This window comes from Microcaecilia unicolor, chromosome 11 (assembly GCF_901765095.1).
Source record: "Microcaecilia unicolor chromosome 11, aMicUni1.1, whole genome shotgun sequence".
Classification (NCBI taxonomy): Eukaryota; Metazoa; Chordata; class Amphibia; order Gymnophiona; family Siphonopidae; genus Microcaecilia; species Microcaecilia unicolor.
The window spans coordinates 181418352-181442768 of NC_044041.1; the positions used below are offsets into that span (position 1 = coordinate 181418352).

The following is a 24417-nucleotide window of genomic DNA, read 5'->3' on the forward strand; positions in this document are numbered from 1 at the left end:
AATGATTGGCTTGATGTATTTTGTGAGACTTTTTCTGCCCTCAAATACGTAAAATCCAAGCACAGACTTGTTTATAAAAGAACTGCTTTGTCTGTCCACAAAGCAAAACGTGGCAGTCTTCGCTTTGTACAGTTTAAACTGCCACCAATTCAAGAGAGCGTTGTCATGCAAAAGTAAGAAGCTTATTTTTTTACTATCGTTCCTGGCATCATTTTAATGCACTTAAACATTTGAAGTTGCATTCATAAATAAGCACATCTTCTATCCACTTGTGACTCTTGGATATGGGTAGTTTTCATTTGTGGCCACTTGGCTGCCCCTTTAATAGGTAAACAATGAAAACTCCAAGCTGACTAAACATTTTCAATAGCAACCCTACACACATTTCTGCAAATCTATGCATATACCCAGATTATCAGATCATCAAGGACCTATTTTATATATGCTGATGATCACAGCCAAGTCCCAAAGGCAAAGCAATAAAACAAAAAAGTGTTAGGTACTCAATTTCTCTCCTGTAATTGTTTCTACCTGTCCCTCTTGAATGAGAAAATGGCAGAGCTGAGAGTACTCAAGCTCTCCAATGCATGACAAAATGGCTCTTCAGAGAAAAACTCCTCCCAGGTAACAACTGCAGAAGGGGGGGTGGGGGGGCTTATCCTCTCTTCTATATTCTATTACCCAAGTCCTTAGGTTTCTAATTTCTAGCACAATTCAACCACGAACATACTTGGAAAGAAGGATTTGCTTGTTCGTTTTCCTCTCCGATATCCCTTTGCTCACGCTGGGCAAGGAATGTTTCTGTCTCTAGCTTCAGGTTAGAGTCTGATCAGGTCATCTGAACTGAAACTAATTGGCCTGTGACTGACTAACCAGTAGGAAAAATCAGTCTTCCACTTAATGTGTCAAGAGGGATTAGACATGAAACAGAGTGTGAAAAGAGCCAAACTGATCCATGGCTGGTACATGAGGCAGAGCTTAGAGGGGGCAGATTTGCAGAGATGCCAAGTTACCCAGTTCCAGGCTGGAGATTTTTGGACAGTCTTGGGTTTCTGACCACCCCGTCCCGGTGTATTATGGAACTTACTGCACTGCTTTCAACGGGCAGGATCAGACACTACAAATCCCTCACTGCTCTGGGATGTAAGTTCAAAACCAGGACTAGCCCAAAATCTCCAGCTTGGAACTGGGGGCTAGATGCACTAAAGTTAACGAGCCAGCAACGTGGGTTTTACACTGGTTCTAGCCAGTTTAACGCACAAGTAGTAAACCAGGACATGCACAAAAGGGCATTGTCCTGCAGATGAGCAAATTAGTATTATAATGTGTAGAATGTGTATTCTAATGAGGTGCACTACCGTTTTCCGATCCCCTTACCATGGAAAACCTAACTGGAGGTCTGCACCTCTCGTTGGGGCTGCTGTGAAGGAATCGGAAGGCGGAGCTCGCGGGACTGCTCTCTACTCTATAGGAATCGGCGGTGGGGGGGGGGGGGGGGTATTTATATTTCATACCTTTAAAAATGTCAGCAAAGTGGGTAAAAAAAAATGTTATAAAAAAAACGGGGAGACAGATTAAAATGTAAGTGGAAAGTAAGAAGTGATTTATGTGAGGAGGAAAGGCAGAGCCGGAGGGAGATGGATGACGCACCGCTTGTCTGCAGAATCTCACTACACAGGCCGCCCATGTACCTCAATCAGCTCCTGCAGGCCACGCTCGCACTGCTGCCCGTAGCCGCTGAATTTCTGCAGCACTTTCTCCAGCTCCACCGTCACGCACTGATCCATGGCCGCCGCCGCTGTGGCCTCTTCTTCCTCGGCCTCCTCACAGCCGCCAAGCACCAGACCCTTCACCGCGACCACACATGACCCCAGCCCCACCCGAATCCACCGCTGCCACAACTGTTTTTGGGCTAGTTTTTAAATGAGCTAAAGGACGTCCTTGGCATGCGCAACGCTCGCTGCTCTGCGCATGCTCAGCTGGCCGACTGGCTTGGAAGGAAATCGCATGCAAATGAGCTAGCAGCGAGCAGCTCATTTGCAAGCGATTTCCTTGATGCATGCCCGTTTCTTACCGATTTGCTAAGGAATTGGTAAGGGAAGGGCTTTAAACGTTTGGTAACTTGGCATCTCTGGATTTGAGGAGACATTTTCAAAGAGAAAGCTGCATTAAAGTGACAGAAATAATTCATGAGTGGAGGAGTAACCTACAGGTTAGAGCAGCAGGCTGACAGCAAGCAAAGCCAGGTCCTGCAGCTCCTTCTGATCTTGGGCCAATCACTTAATCCTCTATTGCCTCAGATTGTGAGCCCTCCGGGGACAGGGAAATACCCAGAGTACCTGAATGTAACTCACCTTGAGCTACTACAGAACAAGGTGTCTAATTAATCCAGTAACTAAAAAATCTACTATAATAAAACTCACCCTCAACGTTCTGAAGACAACGTTCTGAAGTCACTCAGTCACTCCGTGAAGGGTTCATGGATTCATGGTGGTGAAGCCACAACACTGACCATGTCTCTCTGCCCCGCCCTTGCATGACGGACCAATCAGAAAAAACACCCTCAACATTCTGAAACACAAAGGACCATCACAACACCGTTCCCAGGCAACACTAGGCAACGTAAGACGGACCAATCAGAGGAAACTACGTGACAATAAGGGAGGAGCATTCCCCAGCAGAATGGCTCATTATCTGTGCAGCACGGAGAGCACAGAACCACCGCTGGAACGAGAGAAGAATATTCCTGCTGTGAGTATGTGCAAAAATAGACCGGGGGGGGGAGAAATTTTTAAATGCCTAATGCCAATACTGAAGAGTGCCAGAGGGCCTATAGCACAGACTATATTTGGGATCGCTTGACATGGAGTCAGAGGAGCCGGAAAACAACGTGCCCGTCACCATCTGGGACGTGGGCGAACAGGACAAGCTGCGGCCCAGCTGGAAGGATTACCCGCGACCCAGCCAGCAGCAAACAGCGACCAAGGACAGGACAGCACAGCACATCCCCCAACCCCCAAGCAAAAAACAAAACAAAAAAAGACACACATCAACAACCTGCACACACACCGCACCCTCACACTCACACACACACACACACAAAATAACTCTGTGACACATACACACACACAAAAAAAAAAGCCACATGCTAGCGCCCGTTTCATTGGTTTCGGAAACGGGCCTTTTTTACTAGTACATACATAAATTGCTAGGAGATCAGCAAAAGACATCCAAGTAGAAGATGGTTGTTGGGGAGGGGGAAGGGGAGAAGGAGAAAGAAGCATGCAAGGAATGCAAGAGGATCCAGCACCGGCATCTCCACAGAACAGCAATTATTACACATGGTTCAGCACCTTCACATCTTCTCTCAACCCCATGAGAAAAAAAGGAGGCTCTGGCACAGACAGCTTTCAGAAACATCAAAAAATGATAGATTACAGTACAATGCCATTGCAGCATTTTTTGGTGATCTTGAAAAGACTCGGGCAGTTCTACGTCTGGAGATTTTTGTGTGGTGATCAGGATCTTTTGTAAGTGTTCTATTGGACTTTGAGCCTGGGGAACTGAGTTCGATTCCCACTGCAGCTCCTTCTGACTTTGGGCAAGTCACTTAACCCTCCATTGCCCCTGGTACAAAATAAGTACCTGAATGTATGTAAACCGCTTTGAATGTAGTTGCAAAAACCTCAGAAAGGCAGTATATCAAGTCCCATTTCCCTTTCCCCCTGTCCCTTATGACATCACAATATCAGAAGTGAGCCAAGTATCGGGCAATCAAGCCATTGTGACATCACTGATGAGGTTGACTCTTATTGGTGGAATGAGTGGAGAAGTAGCCTAGTGGTTAGTGCAGTAGACTTTGATCCTGGGGAACTGAGTTCGATTCCCACTGCAGCTCCTTGTGACTCTGGGCAAGTCACTTAACCCTCCTCCATTGCCCCTGGTACAAAATAAGTACCTGAATATATGTAAACCGCTTTGAATGTAGTTGCAAAAAACCTCAGAAAGGCTGTATATCAAGTCCCATTTCCCTTATTTTATCATCCCCACCTCAGTAATTCCCTTATCTCTTATTTGTCCTGTTTGTCTGTCCTAATTAGATTGTAAGCTCTTTCGAGCAGGGACTGTCTCTTCATGTTCAAGTGTACAGCACTGCGTACATCTAGTAGCGCTATAGAAATGCTAAGTAGTAGTAGTATACTGTGTGCTGTAGTTATGTGTAATGTTATATTTATAACTGGATCATTTTAGAAGTTTCCAAATTTATTTAGAGAGGTGTGGTAGCTGTGTTAGTCCACTCTTAAAGGTTATCAATAGAAATCAAACAAAATAAAACATGGAAAAGAAAATAAGATGATACCTTTTTTATTGAACATAACTTAATACATTTCTTGATTAGCTTTCGAAGGTTGCCCTTCTTCGTCAGATCGGAGATAAGCAAATGTGTTAGTTGATAGTATATATAAGTGAAGCATCAAAGCATTTCAATGACAGTCTAGCAAGGTGGGGGTGGGTAGGAGGTATGCATGGGTACATCAAAGCATTTCATTTCATTGATATTTAAAAATGTGATATCCCGCCCACTGGAGACCTTTCTGAGCAGTTCACAATCAATACATTAAAATTAATTTAAAAAGAAAAGAAGTGCCAGGAAGAGAAAAAGTAATTACGCAGAATTACTCCGACAGCCAAAAAACCCAGTTGTTCTTCGAGCCCACAGCAACTGGGTAAATTAAACAATTAGCTAAAGGCATCTTGAAAAAAAGAAAATGTCTTTAAACCACTTAAATTTCTCAAATGATCTTTCTAAATGTAGATGGAATGGAAGAGTATTACACAGTAGGGGACCTGAGACATTAAGACTCTTACTTTACAAGCTATTTACATTTGATATGTGCATAAACTGGCATTTACATAGTAACATAGTAGATGACGGCAGAAAAAGACCCGCACAGTCCAGCCAGTCTGCCCAACAAGATAAACTCATGTGTATACCTTACCTTGATTTGTACCTGTCTTTTTCAGGGCACAGACCGTATAAGTCTGCCCAGCACTATCCCCTCCTCCCAACCACCAGCCCCGCCTCCCAACACCGGCTCTGGCACAGACCGTATAACTCTGCCCAGCACTATTCCCCGCCTCCCAACCACCAGTCCCGCCTCCCACCACTGGCTCTGGCACAGACCGTATAAGTCTGCACAGCACTATCTTCACCTCCCCATCACAACCCCTCTTCCCCCCACCGGCTCCACCACCCAATTTCGGCTAAGCTTCTGAGGATCCATTCCTTCTGCACAGGATTTCTTTATGTTTATCCCACGCATGTTTGAATTCTGTTACCGTTTTCTTCTCCACCACCTCCCACAGGAGGGCATTCCAAGCATCCACCACTCTCTCTGTGAAAAAATACTTCCTGACATTTTTCTTGAGTCTGCCCCCCTTCAATCTCATTTCATGTCCTCTCGTTCTACCACCTTCCCATCTCCGGAAAAGGTTCGTTTGCGGATTAATACCTTTCAAATATTTGAGCGTCTGTATCATATCACCCCTGTTCCTCCTTTCCTCCAGGGTATACATGTTCAGGTCAGCAAGTCTCTCCTCATACGTCTTGGAACACAAATCCCATACCATTCTCATAGCTTTTCTTTGCACTGCTTCCATTTTTTTTTATATCCTTAGCAAATATATATCTTGCATAAATGTCAAAGTCCTCATTTTATAAAGTCGGGATATATACTTATTAAATTAGTATGTGCTATTGGCAAGGGGATGTGATCTGGACATGTTTTGGGCAGGACAAGGGCGAGGTAAATTCACAGACATTTATTCTCCTTTTCAAAAGGGAGACTAAATATCTATGTCCTAAAACAGTGTTTTCCCCAAGTCGGTCCTGGAGTACCCCCTTGCCAGACAGGTTTTCAGGATATCAAGGCTCATGCATATTCATTGTGGATATCCTGAAAACCTGACTGGCAAGGGGGTACTCCAGGACCGACTTGGGGAAAACACTGCCCTAAAAGATCACCATCAAGAGTTACACATTTAGGATTCAGTAAACATCTGCTATTGAGCAGCAACTCCACCGGAGGGATTAGGAAAGTTGCCCCCTTAATCCCCCCCCCCCCCAAAGCGATTTTTGACCCACCAAATGCAAAACTGGAAAACAAACCAACGATCACTGTGATAATGTCAGGATAACCAGCAGTTATGTTTCTAAGATCGCAAAGATAACAGGTTATGTGCTGGCTTGAAAAATGTCAATATTCTATACATTTAGAGTTTTTTTTCCCATGAGATTTTATTGGAAATCACTAGATGTCTACCTCTCTAAATAACACTCTCCTCTTTATTCAACTTCTGATTGATACTCATGGAGGAGTGGCCTAGTGGTTAGGGTGGTGGACTTTGGTCCTGGGGAACTGAGGAACTGAGTTCCATTCCCGGCACAGGCAGCTCCTTGTGACTCTGGGCAAGTCACTTAACCCTCCATTGCCCGCCGCATTGAGCCTGCCATGAGTGGGAAAGCGCGGGGTACAAATGTAACAAAAAATAAAAATAAATAAATGTATACTCTCCTCTTGTTATATGTTAATTGATTTACTGCTCTTTTAATTATTAGTGTTATTCTAATGTATCAGACGTTTTCTGAATGACGTGATTATTCACAACATATTTATAATTGCAAATATGCATTTATATTTGTAAACTGGATGTTTATGCTGCCCGCACTTGTTGTATAAACATCCATTTCTCTGTATGTCAGCAGATTCTGTTCTAAAATACTACTGAAACCAGAGACACCCTGACCTGGATGTCTCAACTCCAACTTCTACATCCTTTCCAAAATGGGGCTACACATATCTTCGATCTAATGAAATCTAGGCAAACGGGCCTAAAATGGGGGAACCACGAGGCTTTTTTTTTTTTTTTGGGGGGGGGGTAAGGATCTTAGGACTCTAGAGGTAGAATATGGTACTAAGAAGCGGAAGAGGTGCAAAGGAGATCTTGAGTAGTGGATTTTGTGCACCGGTGTAAAGATCTTAAAGGTAATTCTATAGCTTTGAAAAATCTGGTTCCTTCCTAGAAGGCTGTACATAAACAAAACAAACAAACATGCTCTAAATTACCCAAGCAAGTACCAAGAGGAGAAAAGAAATGGTGGATCAGGATGACATCCATCCTCCCGTAGAAAGAAAAAGTCAATGATATATTTCCCCTTGTTGATAGATTGATAAAGCAATGCAGTCAGGGGTGGCCTAAGACAATCTGCCGCCTGAGGCAAGGAACGAGCTGTGCCCCGGCGCCTCCTCCGCCACATCCCACCACGATCCGACATCCCCTCTCCTTCCCCAACTCCCTCCCTCCCAAATTTACCTTTTCTTTTCTTGTTTTTTTTTTTTTTTTTAAGGCAGAAGTGGCGGCAGTGATTCCCATGGGCTGCCCTGCCACCGGTCCTGGCCCCCTTCTCTCTACTGCTGCTGTGGCCTGCCTCTGAAGAAACAGGAAGTTACATCAGAGAGGCTGGGCTGTAGTAAAGGGGCTGGGACCAGCGGCAGATCCGCCTATATGGGAACTGCTGCTGCTGCCGCCTTTTAAAAAATAAGAAAAGATAAGTTCAAGGAAGGGGGTTGGGGAAGGAAGAGTGGGAGGTGGTGCCGCCTCAGAAGAGTGCTGTCTGAGGCCCCCCCGCCTCAGGTGGCCTAATGATAGGGCCACCACTGAATGCAGCTGCTGTTACTTGGCCTGAACCAGTAGGCCCTACAGTTTGAGGGCTGTTCTTGTTAGCAGATACTATATGACAAGCTTCATGGGGGTTTCAGCTGATAAACTCAGGGCCGTGCTAACACGGTAAGCGAGGTAAGCATGGCAGGGGGGCCGCTTCCCTCTGGGGGGCGCCGCCGCACCATGCTCACCTCGCTCGCCCTCCCGCAACATCCCTTTTCTTTTTAAATTTACCTCCGTGGTGGCGGTTCCGTCAGCGCAGCGTCAGGGAAGGAGGTGGCGCTCCCGACGTCTCTAGCCTTCCCTTCGCTGTGTTACGCCTTCTTCTGACGTCAAGGATGACGTCGGAAGAAGGCGGAACACAGCGAAGGGAAGGCTAGACATCGGGAGCGCCGCCTCCTTCCCCGACGCTGCGCTGCCGGAACCGCCGCCACGGAGGTAAATTTAAAAAGAAAAAAAAAGAAAAGGGATGTTGGGGGGAGAGAAGAGGGTGGGCAGTTGAACAATGGGAGCGGGAGGGCAGGGGAGAAACGAGAGCATGGATGCGAAGGGGGGGGGCATGGATGCGAAGGGGGGGAGAAGAGGGCGGGCCAGGCTGGGACATGGGAGAGAGAGGAGCATGGATGCGAGGGGGGGTCATGGAAGGGAGAGAGGGGAATTGCTGGATAGGTATTAATGGAGGGGGCAGGGGACAGAGGAGCATGGATGGGCATGGATTGGGAGGGCAGGGCTCAGGGAGAGAGGGGAATTGCTAGAAAGGGATGAATGGAGGGGGCAGGGGACAGAGGAGCATGGATGGGCATGGATTGGGAGGGCAGGGCTCAGGGAGAGAGGAGAAATTGCTGGACATAGAGGGGAGGGAAGAGAGATGAAGGAGATGAAATGAGGGAAAATGAAGAGAGGAGAAAAACTGCACATGGATGAAGAAAATAGGCAGAAGCTGAGGACCAGAAATGAAGAAGAAAGGAGGAAAGGAAAGAAATAAATGGAAAGGAAGCCCTGGAAACGGAGTTAAGAGGACAGATAGCAGCAGAATTAGATACTGGGCCAGCATGATCAGAAAAAGAAAGTCACCAGACAACAAAGATAGAAAAAAATCATTTTATTTTCATTTTAGTGTTTGGAATATGTCCACTTTGAGAATTTACATCTGCTATCTTATTTTGCAATGTATAGCAATTTGTTTCTAAGAATATTGCTGACAATTCCTGTCAGTGTGGCAAGCGATCATTTTCACGGGGGGGGGGGGGGGCGCCGCCGCCGCCAACTGATAGTCTGCAGGGGGGGGCGCCAACTGTTAGGCTGCAGGGGGGCGCCAGAGACCCTAGGCACGGCCCTGGATAAACTGATGCTTAAGATATGGAATTTGTTCTAGGCTGAAAGTGACCTGCAGTCACATCATAAACAAAGCCCCCCCCCCTTCTGAAATCACCAAGTACCATAAAATGGAAAGTCACAGAGCTGAACAAAAGAAATGCACTTTTTTTTTTTTTTTTGTCTTTTTAACTAGCTAATATGTTCAACTGAAGCTTCAAATCACATAGTAAATATGAAATTGTTATCTTAAGCAAACTCCCAATTCAATCACGGAAAGCACTGTAATACTTTTTGGCAGGAAGTCAAGGGCCAAAGCACTCCCCAAGGTGACTGGATACAAAGTAGGGCATGTCCTACTAAGAGGCAGGGAACACTGACCTAGCCTCGCCCAATGCTCAGCAGAGAGAACAGCCAAGCAGAGGAAGCCAAGATAAAGCTCTTGTCAGGAGCTCTGCAGCCGTGGGCAGATTTTACAGGAAGGATTCATCAGCTAAAATAAGACCATTCAAAAATCTATGCAGAAAGCCTCAGCATTACAGCCCTGTGCTGATGTCTGTGCGCACAGCCTTCTAATGCAAATGTAATGATGCAGTACGCTAATCACATGTGAAATTTGAAGAACACAGAACTCGTGAGCTGATCAGGGTAAGCCTGCTGGATGCTTACGCACAAGGCTGTGCAACAAGAGTAGGCTGTCCTGTGTGCATGTGCTGGAATGGTATTCTGTGGATAAATATTAGATTCAGAAAATTTTCTTGCACGTACGGTTTTTGCTATGTTGATGTTATATGTGCAGTACATGCGTGGATGCAAATTTTTTTTCCATTCAGACCTGTGTGCAGGGCCATCACTTCCCATTCTGTTTTAAAATTTGCAGGTACTGTCAAGCTCACAGCAAAAAAGAAAAAAACAGCCATTAAATCCTCTCAATGCCTCCTCAGACCTAGAGTTCAGCTCTTAGTCTTATGCATATATCTCTGTACTGAGGCCAAATAGATAATAGTCTCATTACCATTTATTTTAATATGCTGTACGCCAGTTACCTTCTGTGTGAAGCACTTCTCTGTATGACGCACCCATAAAAAAATGTGTGCAGGCGCCTTGCTGTGCGCTTCCATTTGTGCTACCTTTCTGCATCGGACCTTCTGGCTGTTGGAAAGCCCTATTATCCTGCCATCTTTGGGTACTTTAGCAAATCCACCCTCCCGTACTCTTAGTGGCCACAGGCGGGATCTTTCTTCTCTCCCCGCCTCCCACCACACCACCGATGCTCTCCTTGTAGGTCACGTGGAGGGGCATAATTGAAAGGGGCGCTCGGTTTTCCTGAGGACGTCCTCGCAGGACGGGGAAACCCGTATTATCGAAACAAGATGGGTGTCCATCTTTCGTTTTGATAATACAGTCAGGGACGTCCAAATCTTGACATTTAGGTCATCCCTAGAGATGGTCGTCCTTAGACTTGGTCATTTCTGATTTTTGTTGATAATGGAAACTAAGGACGCCCATCTCAGAAACGACCAAATGCAAGCCCTTTGGTCGTGGGAGGAGCCTGCATTCGTAATGCACTGGTCCCCCTGACATGCCAGAACACCAACCAGGCACCCAAGGGGGCACTGCAGTGGACTTCAGAAATTGCTCCCAGGTACATAGCTCCCTTATCTTGTGTGCTGAGCCCCCCCCCCCCAAAACCCACTACCCACCACTGTACACCACTACCATAGCCCTTACAGGTGAAGGGGGGCACCTAGATGTGGGTAAAGTGGGTTTGTGGTGGCTTTTGGAGGGCTCACATTTACCACCACAACTGTAACAGGTAGAGAGGTGGCTGGGCCTGAGTCCGCCTGCCTGAAGTGCACTGCACCCACTAAAACTGCTCCAGGGACCTGCATACTGCTGTCATGGAGCTGGGTATGATATTTGAGGCTGGCAAAAAATATTTAAAATATTTTTTGAGGGTGGGAGGGGGATAGTGACCACTGGGGGAGTAAGGGGAGGTCATCCCCGATTCCCTCCGGTGGTCATCTGGTCAGTTCGGGCACCTTTTTGTGGCTTGGTCGTAAGAAAAAAAAAAGGACCAAGAAAAGTCATCCAAGTGCTCGTCAGAGACGCCCTTTTTTTTCCATTATGGGTCGAGGACGTCCATCTGTTAGGCACACCCAAGACCCGCCTTCCCTACACCTCCAATACACCCCCTTGAACTTTGGCCTTCCCTGAGACGGAAAGCAGTTGGGGACGTCCAAAATTGGCTTTCGATTATGCCGATTTGGGCGACCCTGAGAGGATGCCCATCTTCCGATTTGTGTTGAAAGATGGGCGTCGTCCTCTTTCGAAAATAAGCCTGATAATTCAACAGAACATCAGCATCAACAAAGTCCATCAATTAATATTTGTTGATCAAACAAATGTTTTGTAATCTATTAGTTATTTTTACACCGATTTGAAACTCTCTCATTTAACACCTATATCTAAAGCCATTAAAATATCTTTTTCCAATCTTGTCCCAGTTTCTGGTCTCTAGATCCTTCGCCAAGATACAATAGATACAATATGCTCGATTCAAGCAGCATAAAATTTGGAACCCTCAAATGTCACTTCACAAGGAAATCTTAGCATAAATTCTACCTCCCAATCAGTCACTTTCCAACTTCTAAGAAAAACTGCTGTAGTGTATCAAAACAGATCAGGAAACAGAAATTTTACAACGAAGAAAAACACTTCTGAAGATCCATCCTTATGCGGCTCAAAGGCAAAAGCTATGGTGGAAAGCAAACTTTGAGACTATCTCAGACAGTCCTGAGGGACTCGCCAAGCTCGAGGCTAACCATCAAATGCTTGGGTCATACTAGTGAACTCCCTCAGCAGCACTTCTTGGGAGAAAGGTCTAAAAAGACCTTAAGAATAGTTGAAACAGCATAAGCACGTCAAATGTCATCATCTGAGATGTCAGAAGACTAAATGGTTGACTATGACATTTCCAGCTTTGATTTTCCAAAGCCTTACAATGGACAACGCTGTTCACCTTAGTCAAAGCAATCTAAGGGCCCTGTTTACTAAGCAGCATTAAGGATGCGCTAGTATTTTTAGTGTATGCTAAACGCTAACGGTACCCATAGGAATATATGGGCGTCTCTAGTATTTAGCGCGTGCTAATTTTATGCATGAGCTAAAAACGTTAGTGCATCTTAGTAAATAGGGCCATTAGTCTGATGTAAGCAGTTTACCAGTTGGGGGAGCCAGCAAATAACAATGGTAGGCCCCCTTCTTTCCCTTGGTTAGGATGGACCCCAACCTGTGGCTCTATCTGCAATATTCTAAAAATAGTTCTGGAGGAGATGGATGGAAATGATCAAAGATTATAATAAAAATCATGGTTTCAAGGTCAGTGCTTTTACTCTAATAACTGGACAGCAGTAAAAATTGATCTGCCCTGAAAGAGGAACACATGCTCCCAGATTATCACTGAGCCATTATTACAAGTAATGAACTGAGTTAGAATATTTCCACTTCTACCATTATGTTAACATTGTCTTTTAAGAATTAAAACAATGGATTTTGCTATTACAATCAAGTGGGATACTTGCACATCTTGAAAAGATGATGGCAAAAGGCCAGTATTCACCAATAATGTACACACTGTTTTCATCTTATTGCTCAAGCAACGGAATATCTTCCATCAATAAAAAAAAAGCAAGTATTAGCATAACCTCTGTAAGAATAGCAAAGCAAGGAGTGTCCTGTTTTTTTTTTTTCAGTGAAGACATTAGGTCATGCAAGTCCCTTGTCTATTTCTAATTCCTAAGAATCCAGAGGATGGAAAATTATCCTCTGTGGATGCTTGTGGACTAGCCAACAAAAGTCATTTTATTTTACAGGCATTCAAGCCTGAAAGATAAATTCTTAAATCAAGAATGAATTTCAGGTCTCCTTGTTTACTTCAAGTAGGTTTACTGAAAATTGAACTGACTCACTCACGTTTGGCACCCGCCACGCCCTCGTCAGGGGTCAAAAACAAACTTCTTCTTGACACACACGTAAGTTGCACAAATATACATGCATCCATGTATATTTGTGCCACTTACTGAATGCCAAAACTTGACTGAGTCAATCTACTATAATAATTTGCACCTCCAACGTTCTGAAGCTGACTCCGTGGCAGACTTCAGTGAAGGGTTTGTAAGTCTGTCACCATCTCTCTCTGTCCCGTCCTCGCGTCAAAACGTGATGACGTCGAGGGCAGAACAGTGAGAGGGAAGGGCATGCTGCAGAGTTGCCAGGCAAAGGAATGCGACGTCACATGCATGAGGGTGTCGTCGTCCCTCCCTTCCAGTTCCAGGCCCCCTCCCTCCGATTTTTCAAAGTCATCTTCACTTACCAAGTCAGGGTTACAGCAGCTGGCAGCAGCGGTAAAAGGCGTGCAGGCTCGGCCCTTCCCTCTCTCAGCTGCGGTCCCGCCCTTGCGGAAACAGGAAATGAGGGCGGGACCACAGCTGAGAGAGAGAGAAGGGCCGAGCCTGCATGCCTTTTACCGCTGCTGGCGGCTGCCGTAACCCCAACGAGGTAAGTCAAGATGACTTTTAAAATTCGTTGAAGGGGGCCTAGAACTGGGAGGGACGATGACCCTGGAACTGGGAGGGAGGGGGGAGCTTGGAACGAGGGAGGGGGGACCCTGGAACACGGAAGGAAGGAGGGAGGATGACCCTGGAACTTGGAAGGAGGGAGGGGGGACAGTGAAACTTGGAGGGAGGGGACGACCCTGGAACACGGAAGGAGGGAGGGAGGACGACGACCCTGGAACACGGAGGGAGGGGTGACACTGGAACTGGGAGGGAGGGAGGGGGGCCCCTGGTACACACTCTCAATCTCACAGATACACTCGCACCCAGTCTCACTCTCTGTCACACACACACACTCGCACATTCAATATCTCTCTCTCACACAGTCACTCTCACACACACTCTCTCAAACATACACACTCCGAGGAAAACCTTGCTAGCGCCCGTTTCATTTCTTTGAGAAACGGGCCTTTTTTTACTAGTTTTCAATAAATCTACTTGTGGTTAACTTGAATCTTCTTCTCTGGAGCACATCTGCTTTGTTTTGCTTCCGTGGTGCGTTTGCAGAGTGTTTTGCTTGTTTTTGTCCTCCTTGTTAACTGTACAGAACACCGGGTGTCAATCCCTTAAGAATATTTTAAAAGGCTTTCTGATAAACTCCAGTCTGTTGGAGTGCAGCAGCTGGTGCAAAATACCACCAATCAGTTTAGGATAAAATTAAATAATGAAAAGACTTAAGATCTTATGGCTTAGACCACCCTCAAAAGAACCATTCTGCTAAGTACTTTTCATCTCAAATAAGAGATTTTTCCTGGAACCTTCTTTTTAGGGATTATACTGGACCCACATCTTTCTATGGTACTGCAACTTAAACGATTAGGAAGCTTTTTGTTAAACTGAGACAGCTTCGACGTATAAAAAAACATTTTTTTTCTCAAGATTATTCTCAATTGGTAGTACAGGCATTAGTATTGTCACAGCTGGATTATTATAATTTGCTGTACTTAGGATGTACTGTTACTACCATGCGGTGTTTACAAGTATTGCAAAACACAGCTGCAAAGTTGATTTATAGAAGCTGTAATTTTGATACAGCAACACCGTTGTTGTAAAGCCTTCATTGGCTTCCTGTTGAGGCCTGCTGTCACTTCAAAATCTGTATTTTAATTCACTATATGGACAGGCACCAGAATACATGGTTACAGTGCTTTCCTCTAAATTTTGTTGCTTTCCAGTGATAACTGTATTCTTCAGTATCCGACACAAACAGGTAAAATGCAAATCAATTCACAGTGCTAGCTTTGCTTATCAAGTGACAAAATGTTGGAATTGTCTTTCCCTTTCAGATTAGAAGCACGCTATTTGAGATTTAGAAAATTGGTGAAGGGGAGATGTTACCAGGTATCAGGGCTCATTTTCAAAGCGCTTTGATACACAAAATACCATAGGTTACTATGTTACTTTGTGGGGCTAATTTTTAAAAGAGAAAAACGCCCCAAAAGTGTCACAAAGTACCATTTGGATGGATTTATTCTCAAAACATTCAAATCAGCATGTTCAAAACCTATTTTGCAGAAGTTTATCTATGCATTTCATCTGCAAGGCATCCAAATCACAAAGGGGCATGTCAGAGGCGTTTCAAAGGCAGGATTAGGGTGGTCTTAGGGTGTGCCTAACATTTGGATGGTTTACAGCCATAACGGCACAAAACGAAAAAGTCTAGGGTGAAAACTTCAATGTTTTGGTCTAGACCTGTTTTTATTTTGAATAAGGCACAAAAAGGTGCCCTAAATGACTAGATGACCCCCCCCCCTTACTTCCCCAATGGTCACAGATACCCCTCCCACCCAAAAAAAATATGAATAAAAATAGTAGTCACCAGCCTCTATGACAGCCTCAGATGTTATAGCCAGGTCTATTACAGCAGCATCCAGGTCCCTGGAGTAGTATAGTGGGGGGAGTGCAGTGCACTGTAGACAGGTGGACCCAGGCCCATACCCCCCCCCCCCCCACATACACACCTGTTACACTTGTAGTGGAAACTGTGAGCCCTCCACAACTCATCAGAAACCCTTGTACCCACATATAGGTGCCCCCTTCACCCATAAGGGCTACGGTAGTGGTGTACAGTTGAGGGGAGTGGGTTTTGGAGGGCTCCGAAGACAAGATAAGGGAGCAACAGTGAGATGTGTACCTGACAGCATTTATATGAAGTCCACAGCCATGTCCCACTGCTCTCCTGGGATATCTGAGGGACCAGTCTGCTAAAAATGCTGACCCCTCCTACATACCAATGGCTTGATTTTCTACATTTTTCACTTATACGTTTAAATTTTTTTTTTTTTTTTCGAAAATGGCCTGAAAAAAATAAATGCACAGAGCACAAAACCTTGTTACAAAAGGAATTTAAAAAAAAAGGATGTTTTGTGGTTTGGAAAATGGTCCTGTTTTCTATTCAGATTTGGGATGTTTAGCGCAAAACGTCCAAAGTCCAACTTAGACATTATATTGAAAATGCCCCCTGTATGTCTAAGTGCTTTGAAAATGAGCCCCAAAATGTATGTTTGTTCTATGTTTTGTGCATGTTTATTTGTACCCTGCTTGAGTCGTAGGCAGATTATAAAAGCAATAAATAATCAATCTCAATATGTTTGGTTATGTTTTTCAAGAATGTGTATCTCTGGATGTGGCTAGTTATCTTATATTGTAACCTGTGCTGGCCCAAATTTTGGTCCGTGATGGAATATAAGTTTTAATTGTACTAATTTCTAGAGCACTAGATGTACACAGCACTGTAAAACAAATCGGAGAAAATTTTTCTTCACCCAACACGTAATTAAACTCTGGAATTCGTTGCCGGAGAACGTGGTGAAGGCGGTTAGCTTAGCAGAGTTTATAAAGGGGGTTAGGCGGTTTCCTAAAGAACAAGTCCATAAACCACTACTAAATGGACTTGGGAAAAATCCACAATTCCAGGAATAACATGTATAGAATGTTTGTACGTTTGGGAAGCTCGCCAGGTGCCCTTGGCCTGGATTGGCCGCTGTCGTGGACAGGATGCTGGGCTCGATGGACCTTTGGTCTTTTCCCAGTGTGGCATTACTTATGTACAGAAGAGGCAGTCCCCATTCAACAGAGCTTAACAACCTATTCCAGAGAGGCAAACAGGACAAATAAGGGATCAGGGAGTTTAATTTATTATGGGAACGATTAAAACACAGGTACTGAAAAGGTGAATAAGGGATTAAGAGTTAAAACCTGCCTCAAAATGCTACTATGAGAACTGCGTGTTCTGCGCCAAGAGTTGAACTTCGTATTCCTCTTTGGAGGGAATATGACTTGCTCCCAATTAAAATATAGAATTCAATTCTAGATCCTAATGAAGATATTTAAATCTTTGTTGACAAATCAACCTGTTTATTTATCAGCTATCTGATCCTGTACGTACTGTGCTGCTCTCCCAGGTGGGCTGACACACTTATTGATGACTGCATCACTAGAATGAACCCTTTCTAAAGCCACTTGCAAAACTGCATTTACTTATCAGTTACGGAATTCTCTACCAACTGTTTATTTCATATTTTACCAGTTTCGCTAAAAACAAGAAAATATTAGTAATAAAAATACAAAAGAAACATTCAACAAAAACTTTATTTTACAATTCAAGCTCACATTAATGGAAGAGTTGGCACTTATAATAGGAAATGAACAAAAACAGAAATACTAAACTAATAATTAGTCTAACATTAAGTGCTAATCAATTATTCCCTAAAATACAAAGCCTAAACCGATTTATGTCCCAGTAGTTGACTCTTTCTCTCGCCAAAAATTCTCTAATTGGCCAGGATCCCAAAACACATAATTACTATTTTGAATCATTGTCAAACACTTGCAAGGGAAGCGAAAGTAGCTCCCAATGCAAGCAGACACGGCTTCAAATCAAGAAATGTTTTACGTTTTGCCTGTCTAGCTTTAGCCATATCAGGAAAAATCTTTAATTTCTGGCCACAATATATTTTTGAAATAAGCATGCAAAACCAAAAACTTATCTAGCAAAAGTAACTGAAATGGTTGCACGGTGCTTGAACTCATCTTGTGAGTTTTCAAGAAATTTAGTACGATCAAAATCACTTTCAAGGTCCAAAGCATCCGTTGCGTCTCCTTCGGCTTTCTGAATTATCTTTCTCTGAGGTATACAGTACAAATGAGATATTATAAGAGTCGGCTACATTTAGGAATATATCCTTCATATACTTGTAAATCAAAATTTCAGGAGATAATTGATGAGTTACCAGAAAATTCAATATTCTTAGATTCCTGGCTTTATACATATTTTCTAAATATTCACATTTATTTTGCAGTTAAAAAAAAAAAAAACGGTCCTTGATACCCAGAGGAGCACGTTGCCTGCAGTGTAGCCACTTTAGGCTCCAAGCTTCCCAGGTGACTTGAATAGTCCGACAAACCAGAATCCAATTGTTGAAATTTCATTGTTGCCTCTTCTGAATATTCATAGTTGAGTGACAGAGGTCTTTAGCATAGACTCAACCCTAGAGATGGATTTCCATATACTGTATCAAGTACCACTCAACTGTATCAAGTATCACTCAATGTGTAATTAAACTCTGGAATTCGTTGCCACAATGTGGTAAAGGCGGTTTGCTTAGCGGAGTTAAAAAAAGGTCTGGCTGGCTTCCTAAAGTCCATAGACCATTATTAAATTGACTTGAGGAAAATCCACTGCTTATTTCTGGGATAAGCAGCATAAAATGTATTGAACTTTTTCAGGATCTTGCCAGGTATTTGTGACCTGGATTGGCCACTGTTGGAAACAGGATGCTGGGCTTGATGGACCTTTGGTCTGTCCCGGTGTGGCAATACTTATGTACGTAAGGTAATATTCACCAGTTCCTGTTCTAGTGAATTACTGGACACCAAACAGGCTCTGGAATCTTAACTGCAAAAGCCGTTTCTAGAGGAGCTCCCACTCTCTCTCTGAACAGTCACCAGGGAGCTAATCACCACTTGGGAAGACATCTCCCCAGAACGATCCTGGCATATAGGCAGGGTTAAAGGCCCCCCCCCCCCCCCCCCCATACAGAGATGCTCCCGAAGAGGATAATGGCATCGACGTTACAGCATCCAGATCTTGAGACACTGATTGTACTAATACATATTTATCCACTGGATCAGCCAACGTCTTGGAGGTGGATGCACTCTCCTTGCTTTTGCGCTTTCTCCACATAATAGAAGAGAAAAAAGTACTCGTAGTGAAGGAGGACCATGCAACAGACAGGATTCTGGCCTCACCGGGCTCCAAAGGAGCCACTTCGGGCTGCAGCCCCTGCAGCGGTTTATGATGACCCAGGGAGGACCCTCCGATGACATCATGAGGGGCCTGCTCATGATGTCTCTACAGCACCTGTACATGGGCACAGCCTCATTTCACATCTCACTCCTCAGGCAGCATTCAAGGATTCCAACCTCCGAGGAACTCCAGCCACTGCAGCGGTTTATGATGACAAGGACCCTCTGATGATGTCAGGAGGGTCCTGCTCACTATGTTTCCACAGGGTACAGCCTCATTGTACATCTCAGTCCTTAGGCAGCACACAAGGATGCCAACCTCCCCTCGGCCAACTAATTTATGAGCACGTGACTTTCTCTGTTTTTCATGCCAAGGTTGGTAATTTACACAAGCTTTTAATAAGCAGTAAGACCCAATGGGGTAAAGCTTGGATTGCACAGTGTAACTGAGCTTGTGTCTATTCATTTAACGTGTATCAATTCTATTGACATATGTGATTTGATAAATATTAACCCTTTCTCTTCCTTAGGACTATATTATACATAGTTTCTATTTATTTTTGCCTCTCGGTTTTTGTTTCTCTGTTTCCCCAAAGTTTAGTAGACCACTTTGATGATCATTGTTTCTAAAGGCTGTATATCAAGTAAAGAAACCTAAACCTATCTGAAGAACATGTCCAAGTATTTCTGTCTCCAGCATTTATTCATTAGAATGCTTGTCATTTCCTGCCTGACCAAAACAATGAGTCAGGACAAACCTTCACCAACCTTTCAAACTTTCAGGAGATCCCAAGCTAGAGACAACAGTTGGAGGCGGTGGTGAAACCTCTCCCACCAGTTCCAAAGCTATGGGGCAATAGCATTGCCGTACTCAAGAGTCACTTCCAGAGCCAGTGAACACAAACCAGGAACTAAATTAATACGCAATTCCGCCAGCCGTGTCCTATCCTAGAAACACTGAACAGTCTCTGGAAGACTGAGGTACAGGGTAACATATTACCTATTTCTCATCACAAAAAATATAGATGCTAGTTCTCCTAAGTTTACCACTAAGTTGTGTTGCTTGATCTGTAATCTTCTCTGACCCCCTGCCATTAATTTCCCCTTGAGTCTGCCCCTATGCATACTTGGGTTCTGCCACTGTTTTGGTTAGTACAACTTTTATTGCAAGTCTTTCTTTCCAAGTGTCCACTGTATTCTCAGTGCAAAGTTAATGTTCTCGTATTAATTTTGATCTTCCCATCTTTGACCTGTATAGGATGTCCACCCTCTCCCATCCTTGAGCTTTCCTCCTGGAGGCCCATTTGTTTGTGTGTTTTTTGAGGGGGCTTGTTTTTTTTTGCATAGTTAAATAGGGGACAGCAGCTTAACTTTTCAAACATTAAAACAAGAGGACACTGCACTGAACTAACCACCAGCAAACTGAATGCAAACCTTGCTTCAAGGAAGGTAAAATTATGTATCATACCTGATAATTTTCTTTCCATTAATCATAGCAGATCAATCCATAGTCCCTCCCAGATATCTGTATTGTTTTTTGCTCTGGTTATATTTCAGGTCCCAGTTTATTCTTCAGTTCCCGTTCAGGAGAACTTCGTGTTCAAGATCTTCCAATTGGATTTTCCTCGAGTTGAGACGATTCTGTGTTACAGTGAGCTGCTGCATTCCTCTCCCCCCGTTTCAACGGTGGCTGGAGTGATAACTAAATTATGCCGGCGCTCCCTCCCGCCTCGGACGGCAGTAGGGTAGCTTTGTATCCCTCCCGCTTCGGCGGTGTTTGGGATAAGTCAGCTTCTCCCGCGGTTGCGGTAGCAGGATAAGCCAGATCCCCCCACATCGGCGGGTGTGATGTCCCTCCCCCGCTCCGTGGGGATGAGCTGGACGGATTCTCCTCCCCCGCTTCGGCGGTGGTGAGCTGGGCAGTGTGTCCCTTTGTGGGTGTAATTCTCTAAGTGCTGAGTCCTGCGGATGGAGCTTTGACATCGACATACTGAGGAGTTTCCGGCAGCACATGACCACTTATAGGGAGGCAAAAGATTGCTCTCTATCTCCACCTGCTGATAGATGGACACAACCCACCAGTCTATGGATTGATCTGCTTGATGAAATGGAACATACATTTAAGCTGTGGAATCAGTTGCCTTGACTACGTCCTCTGGCAACAAACAGAGTGGGATTCAGAAAGTTTTGGAAACGTTCACAACAAGTGATTAGCCAGGCAGATTTGGGAAAGCCATGGCTTATGAGAAATTAATCTACTTTTTGTAATCCAGACTGGCCTCTGTCAGAGATAGGATGCTAGGCTCTATAGACCTCTGTCTGACACAGCATGGTATCTGATGTTCCTGTATCAAGAGATGAGAGCTGTAAGCAGGTTTATGGAGTCAGAATCGGTAAAAATGTACTGACTAACTGCAGCTTCTGAATAAAAGCATATGCTAAAATTTATCATTTTATACTATATACTAGCAGTTGAGCCCGTAAAAACGGGCTGGTATTGGGGTTTTCCTTCCTTCCTTCCCCCTCCCTCCCCGCGAAGTCGCCACCACTACCATCCCTCTACCCGGCCTGGGCCCTATCTCTCTTCGCTACTAAACTTACACATCCATTCGCCGGAACGCAGCACGCACATCAGCTGAGCTGCCGTCGGCCCTTCCTTCTCTGCCTGTGTCCCGCCCTCCTGTGACATAACGTCAGCGAGGGCGGGACACAGGCAGGGAAGGAAGGCCGACGGCAGCTCAGCTAATGTGCGTGCTGCGTTCCGGCGAATGGATGTGTAAGTTTAGTAGCGGAGAGAGGGCCGGGGGGGGGGGGGGGGGTAACGGTAGCGGCGACTTCGGGTGGGCGGGGGGTGGGGGGAGCGGTATCAACCTCGGCGGCGCAGTTTCCCTCTCTGTCCCGCCCTCGTCATCACGTATAGACGCGGGGGCGGGACAGAGAGGGAAGTCTCTACTGCGCATTTGCGAGTGAGTCGGTCACTCGCCCTTTATATGTTTGATATATTTATCCTAGATCTAAAGTACTAGTAAATATAAGTTGTATTTCCCAGTACGTTAGATCCAGAACAAAAACATTAAAGCCTAATATCAGTAGGAGTCAGAAAAATACAGGAGTAGAGTCGGAGTCAAAGGTTTGGTGTACTAACTCCACAGGCCTGGCTATAAGGGCTCGTTCTAGATCTGCTTGGACCTGGAGAGAGGGTGGTGGAGATGATGGAAACAACATTTTTCTGTGGGACAAACACAGAGGATCCCTATATAGAAAGGGGATGGAATCAAAACAAATCCGAGCAGTGCTTAGGTGGCAACTCCAGCAGTTGGGAAGTAAAGTCATTGCAGGCTATGGTTGGTGCCCAGAACATGGCAGAACAGATCTGGATGGGCTGGAGTGGGCTTTGACAGCAACTCCAGTAGCTGGGAAGTAAGGCCAGTGCTGGGCAGGCTTCTATGGTCTGTCTCCTGTGAAGGATCCCTCCGCTCCTCTCAGGAAAACTCTGGCCTATATATGATATTCCACTTAGGTACAACTCCCTGTAATCATCCAGGTGTACCCTCCGACCTGAGGTACGTCAACAGTACTATTCCAGCACAGCTCCCGAGATATCCGCCAGGGATATTATCCCAGCGGTTTCAAGAATGCAATCCCAAAAACAAACAGTTTAGAAAAAGTAGTTTTTAATAATGCAGTTCAGGAATCTCCACAGCTTCAGAAATGCAGTTCATAAACCAACAGGACATGAATCTCAGCAGTTCCAATGATGCAATTCAAAATAAGTAATCCCAAAAGCAGAAAACGTTCCCAATATAACCACTGACTGCCCTGTTTGTAATGCCAGCGTTTAATCATGAAGTAGTGGAACCTGCTAAGAATGGTGGGTGTGGCACTGGCCGACTTGTTAGGTAGGTTGGATGGACCATGAAGGTCTTTATCAGCCATCATTTACTACGTTACTACCAAGAACAGGGAATTCCAGTGCAGTAGGCAGCAAGGAAGCATGTACGACAGCCTAAGCTGTGGAGGTATCTGGAGGTATTTGCACCAGAACCCGTGCGAGCAGAAGAGTTCCAAATGTAGAACTTACTAGAGGAGGTAGGAATCCCTAGTGCCATAAAGTTCATAAACCATGAAAATCTGAGTGTGCTGGAAGCTATTTCTACTCTGGAATTCATCAGCTGCTTCACGCTCTTGTCTGCATTTACTGCACACAGCACACGTGAAGGATGGGTGGTAACAAATTACAAGAAAAAGCAATAAATCGCTCCTCGTGCTATTGGGCTCCTCGCTTGATTTTGACCCTAACCGCTTACCAGAAAATTCTCTCTGACCACTAACCCAGACATGTGCATATTTATATACACTCATTTCTACGGGTTTAGACATCTGGCTTTCAGAGGAGTTCAGACCAGATCCTGTTAGCAAGGAAAAGGCCTTAAAGGATCTGCTGAGCAGAGTAGGTATTTTTATAAAGAATTCCCAAGGCATTTTAGAAGGGATGTCCACGTTCGAGACGTGCATAAAACCATAGCCGCCGAGAGGGGGGGGGGGGCAGGGGGGACAAAATTCCCCAGGCCAGGGCCTCAAAGGGGGGCCTGGCGCTGCAGTCCTACCCGCCCTCTGTCGTCGACCGTCTGCTCCCTGCAGCAGAACACCTCCCTTCGGCCCTCCTTCCCTCCCTCCCTGTGTCCCGCCCTCATCTGATATAACTTCCACGAGGGCGGGACACAAGGAGGGCTGAAGGGAGGCATTCTGCTGCTTGCAGCACTGCTTTCACGGAGGTGAGACTGCGATTTCAATGCAAGGGGCCCGGCCCGGTGGCGGACGGAGGGGGGGTGCAGCAGCGGCAACTTCGGGGGGGGGGTGGAGAGGCGGCGGCGACCTTGGGGGGGTGGCAAGGGCGGCAGGGGCAGAGCCCCAGGGGCAGCCTTGCCCCGGGCCCGGCCCAGTCTCTCGGCAGCCCTGCATAAAACGGCACTTGAACCCCCATATTCTACAAAGGGCATGCAACTGGGAGTGAAAGGGTCATTTGTGCACATAACTAAATTAGTTGGCTGGCACTAAATTTGCATTAAGTACTTATAATTGGCAATCAACAAGCACTAATTGACACTAATTTGTAGTCAGGCACAAAAATGACTTACACCCCTATTCTATAAACTTGGCACCTAATTTCTATGGAATGGAACTCCAAGGCGGGAGGGCATGGACATGGGGGGCATGGGAGGATCAGGGTGTGTCAAGCAAGTAGCACTAAGGGCCCTGTTTACTAAGCCATAATATTCCTATGGGCGTCTACACGGTTAGCATGCGCTAAAAACACTAACGTACTTTATTAAACAGGGCCCTAAGTTACAGAATAATGCTAGTTATGCACGTAACTGCCAGTATTTGGGCGCGAACTTGGCAATGAGTGATGTGGAATTTATAGCATAAATACGGAGAAAGCTGTACGATCTTATGATTATTTAGATACCTGAGGAAGCCTTACATGGGGGTGAAACGGGACCCGTTAGATCTTTTA

General features: G+C 45.1%; 1 protein-coding gene and 1 long non-coding RNA gene across 2 annotated transcripts in view; one reads left to right on the plus strand and one right to left on the minus strand.

Moving 5' to 3' along the window:
• Window positions 1-24417, minus strand: part of LOC115479816 (serine/threonine-protein kinase PAK 4-like) — a 309742-nt gene that overhangs the window by 271849 nt on the left and 13476 nt on the right. The window lies entirely within an intron of this gene.
• LOC115479819 lies at window positions 994-21266 on the plus strand. Its single transcript, XR_003943760.1, has 3 exons — window positions 994-1069; window positions 19173-19179; window positions 21257-21266. It is a non-coding gene; the product is annotated as an uncharacterized LOC115479819 (long non-coding RNA).